Raw genomic sequence first — 5518 nt, 5'->3', positions numbered from 1 at the left:
TTTATATAAATTAGAGATAAACCCACTATTAGGCAAATCAACAGTGAAACATAAACCAATAATAGAAATAAATTAATTAATATAATACAAATATACAAAATATAAATTCAAAATTTAAATTATTTAAATTTAAATTTAAAGTTAAAATTTTAAAAATATTTAATTATTAATTTATACTTATGAATTTATATATATATTATTTTTATTTTTATTATTATTTTTTTAATAAATATAACTATCAAAACGAATTAAAAGTTTAATATAAGATAAAGAGTAAAACCACTACGATCGTTTCCTGCCCATAATCTAATTCGAATAACAATAATTTAAATTCAATTAATAATTCGAATTATGGTTATAGTCAATCTTCAGGTTAATTATAATATTTAATAAATAATCAAACATTTAACAATATTTTTAAAGAAATAAATAAATAATAATTTTTCTTATAAAAAACTCTATTATCAAACTAGAACATTAACGATTGATTATATTCATACATCGATTATAATGTTAAATATTAATTTTTAAGTATTAATTTTTAAGGTAAGAAACCCACAAATAATCTAATCTCAGTTATAGTCAATATCTAATTACATAAATATTGTAAAAAAAAATGACTATTCATATTATTAAATATAATTTCAAGTCAAATAATTATATAATATTTGAATACTAACTAAATTATCAATGAAAATATATAAATGTATATAAATATAAGAATTAAGATCTAAAATTATCTCTATCAATAAATATGTATTCACGTATAATAAAGACTTAATAAATTAATTATTCATTATTACTTATAAAAATATTAAAAGATTATAGATGAAATAGATAATTGTAAACAAACAAACAATCTTAAAAGAACGCTATAACTAATTAACGATCCATACATCTCGTTGGCGAACTAATAACTTTCAAAAATCGTATAGTTAAGAAACTAAAATGAAATAATAAAACACTTAATGAAATAATCAATCCGTAGTTATATAGTATCAAATAAATACTACGAATATATTTATCTCTAATTTGATATAAATATATATATTTATACTGTAAAATTGGATTTAATCCTAATCTAATTTTTTCCCTGTAAGTTTGGATTTACTCCCTCCCTATTATTATTATTATTATATTATTATTATTATTATTATTATTATTATTATATATATATATATAAAAACTGAGAATGTGTGTCTGTCTGTGTGTTTCCCTAAAACTTGAGAACTACACCACCATTTCATTCAAATTTTACACATGCCTTGCTTCTTGCCTAGAGCGAGCCCACAGCAATATCATATCTTCTCCACTATTTCAGTATTACGTGTTAAAAGTGAAACAAAAACATATATCTCTTTGTATGTATATGGGTGTTATATATATATATATATATATATATATTACAAAATATAAGTTATATCTTGAGATCGTTAGTGACAACAACGCTCAAAATATATAACAGACTGGAATAGCAGTGTTCAAATGAGCTGTATACACTTTTTAATCCGAGGGGAGGCAATGCGAGCAGCAACCAAGAGCACTACAAAATCCACAGATAGATCAAACACATACATATATTCATATATTCATTTATATCTACAGAACAGACATAAGCCCGACGTTTTAATATGTAGTAATATCTAAAATATATAAACATCATATAAAAATATATTGTACGCATAAGATCCACTCGACGTTCCATAAGAAATTTAGAAATAAAAATTGCAATAAAAGTTAGAGGTAATAATAACATTGAATTAAATATAGTAAATATAGTAAGTAGTAATTAAATATATTTTATTTTATTAAAAATATATATTTTATTAAAAATATATAACAATTAAAAGAAAAAATAGCAATTAATATAAGATGTATGAAGGAATTGAACTCGAATATGTGGCTTTGCATGAATGGGAGAAATTAAAATATGAAAAATTTAATTGAGTGCAGAAGTGAATTAGTCCAGTTGGAGCTGTGCGCATACCACTTACTATAGCTGCTAGATTTAATTATATGCTTATAAAGTAGCATTCAGTATCTATGAGAATTTTGGGAGTACGTAATGTCTGGTCTTTCGCATGTAGCAGGTATGTAATTGTGCATTTGTTTCCGTGTACTATGTGTTGTTTGGTATTGTGCTTCTTATTTGAACCTGTGAGTTGCTGTTTTATTTGTTGATTGTTAATTTTTATCGTTAAACGTTATTGTTACATGGTTTTGGGGGTTTTTGTCTGTCTGTGTTGAGACAGACAAGGAAGAAGTGGGCTGCTCCTCCCTAATGGAGAGATGGCCAGACGAAGTATGTTCGAAAGTGTGTCAGATTTATCGACTTCTGAAGAAGAACTTGAAAAGGCGATAAAGAAAATGGACAAGCAATTAGGCTACACATACGCAGGAGCGACAAGAACGGAGGAAAGAGAAATAGTCTTGGCCAAGTTGCCAAGCTACCAGGCATTTATTAAAAAGGTCGGCGGTGAAGTGGAGTTGTCACCGCCACCAAAACGAAGTGAGTAGCATGAACGAAGGACCATCACGTACCGGGTTTATGCCAATGAAAAAAAGAAAATAGAAGTCGTCAGTATCGAGACAATAGTAGAAGCACTAAAAAGAACGGAAGAAGACATAATATTCTTGGCAAGAGGCATAAATTTCGGTACCGTGGTGGTCCAATTGAAGAATGAAAGTGTGGCGAGGAAAATGGCAACGAGAACAGTGAAGACAGAAAAGGTGTTCCTTCTGCCCTCATATCTGGGTAGAAAAACTACTCGGATCAAGGCGGAGAGGATACCTCCTAATGTTGACGGAGAGTGGATAGTGGCAGCCGTAATCAGTGGATGTGAGGAAGAAGTTGACATCTTCCATGCTACAGTGAAAGATGAAGGCTGGAAGGTGCAGTTTTGGAACTAACGTGCAAGCAGAGGCTGAAATATTGGAACAATTGACTGAGAATATCAGAATGGGAATGTTATTATGAGAGTGTGGGTGGAGGGCAGAGCTCCACGCTGCTACAAGTGTGGCCTGAAAGGTCACATAAGAGCTACTGCCCTCCCCCATCAAAGGAAATTGATGCGGAACCTCAAAGAGAGGTAGTGGCCAACGAGGATAAGTAGAAATCAACGAAGAAAGACACAACGGAAGAGGAGGAGGTACAGAAAGAATGGGAAGAAGGCAGAAGAAGGAGGGAGAGAAGAAGGAAGAAAAATAAATAGTGCTGAACCCCAATCCACCCCAACACAACCCGCACCCTCTGAGACCCACCCTTCTCCTGCAGACAGTGAACCCACCCGCTCCCCAACAACAAGAAAACAAAAAAAGAGAAGCAAATAGACAAGATACCGCAAAAAAACCTGGGCCCAAATTTCTAGGTATTTCGACGTAAAAGAAATATTGAAAGACTATCACTGGTGTGACAAGGACAGTGATAGGTACGCTGTAATCTCGGAAGAACGTATAGAAGAATTCGTGGAAAAATGTAAAAAGAAAAACTATAAATTGTTTAGATTTGAAATAGATGACGAGATAATAACGGAATGGAAAAGAGATTTGCGATGAAAATAGAGCACGATGTGTTTACATTCAGGATAAAGACAGGTAAGTGATGCTAGCGGATGGGGCCGTTAGCATCACTTTCATTTTTCATTTATCATTTTCATATTCCATTTTCCATATTTATGTAATTGTGATGTTTCATGTTCTCAATGTTTGTATTGTCTCCTCTGTGTAGCCCTTTATGAGTAATGAAGAAACGATGTGTTTTGTGTAAAATACATCCTGACGAGGGGAGTGTCAATTTTAATATATGATATGTTTCATATTAATTGGTGCATCTCCGAAACGGCCCGTAGATGAACTTTTATGCATTTTTGTAATTTGTCTATTTATCTTCTATGTATTTTTCTCTCTGGAATTTTAATTCGTCTTTTTTAATATGTCATTGTATATTTTATTACCCCAAATTTTTAATTTCACAAATTTATACCAAACTAGCACTATGACCAGGCGTTGCCGGGTCATAATGCTAGTGTATATATATATGTATATATATATGTATGTATGTATGTAATTATATATGTATTTATGTATATATGTAATATATATACAATATGTTTATATATATATATATATATATATATATGTATGTATGTATGTATGTTGTATGTATGTATGAATGAATGAATGAATGAATGAGCAGTAGTTTGGTACTTACTTAATCCATCAGTATTTTTACATCACTTAAAGCCAAACTTGGACTCAACCACTCAATAAAGGTTAAAAGAAATTATTGGGATAACATAACAAGCTAAAGGTGGAGCCTCAGTATCGTCCAAATAGACTGTGGCTAAAAGTCCAACAAAACATGAAAGAGCTTTGCACTTACCTCTGTTTAATTCAGTGTAAATGTTGCCTGTCCCAAGCTTCAAAACAATATCAGAATGCTTTTTATTTGACAAATAGCATCTTCGATTACCGACTTCGAAGTCAGTCGACTGACAATATGAGTGTGTTTCACAATGATATAAACACGTCGTATAATTAATATGATTGTATCCAATAACATTGTTACTAGGGAGATAAACCCTGTTAACATATCCAAGGGGCATTTTCCTGAAAAGAGAAAATGGATAAATGAATTTTTTTCTTCTTTTCATTTTCGTAAACATGAGGGGAGACGCGGTTATAGTGAAGTGTTTTATTATTTCGGATTAATGAAAATTTAGTACTATATTAATTACTTTCGGTAATGAAAAATATTTAGCGAAGAAAAAAGAAGAAGAAAAAGGAGGAAAAGAGGGGGAGGGGAAGGGAGGATGAGGAGAGAAGGAGGAGAAAAAGAAGAAGAAGAAAAAGGAGGAGGAGGAGGGGAGAGGTAGAGAGGAAGTGGAGAAGGAGGAGAAGTAGGAACAGGAGGAGGAGGATGAGGAGGACGAGTGGAGGAGGAAGAGCAGGAGGAAGCAGGAGGAGTATCAGGAGAGGAAGTAGAGACGAGGAGAATATAGAGAAGAAGGGGAAGAAAGGAAGAAGAAGAAGAAGAAGAAGAAAGAGGAGAAAAAGAAGAAAAAGGAAAAAAAGAAGAAAAGGAAGAAGAAGAAAAGAAGAAGAAAAAAAGGCAGAAGAAGAAAAGGAAGAAGCAGAAGAAAAAGAGAAAAGAAGAAGAAGAAGAAAAGGAAGAAGAATAGAAAGAAGAAGAAGAAGAAAAGGAAGAAGAAGACGAAGAAGAAAAATAAGAAGAAGAAGAAAAGAAGAAGAGAAGGAAGAAGAAAAGGAAGAAGAAGAAAAGGAAGAAGAAGAAGAAGAAGAGAAGAGAAAAGGCCAAGAAGAAAGAGGAGGAAGAAATGGAAGAAGAAGAAGTAGAAGAAAAAAGAAGAATAGAAGAATGGAAGAAGAGAAGAATAAGAAAAGGAATAAGAAAGAATAAGAAAAGAAGTAGAATAGGAAGAATGGAATAATAAGAAGAAGAAGAATAAGAAGAAGAAGAAATGGAAAAGAAGAAGAAATAAGAAGAAAGAGAAGAATA

The sequence above is a fragment of the Octopus sinensis genome, unplaced genomic scaffold, assembly GCF_006345805.1.
Source record: "Octopus sinensis unplaced genomic scaffold, ASM634580v1 Contig14509, whole genome shotgun sequence".
Lineage (NCBI taxonomy): Eukaryota > Metazoa > Mollusca > Cephalopoda > Octopoda > Octopodidae > Octopus > Octopus sinensis.
This window is presented reverse-complemented; position numbering follows the sequence as displayed.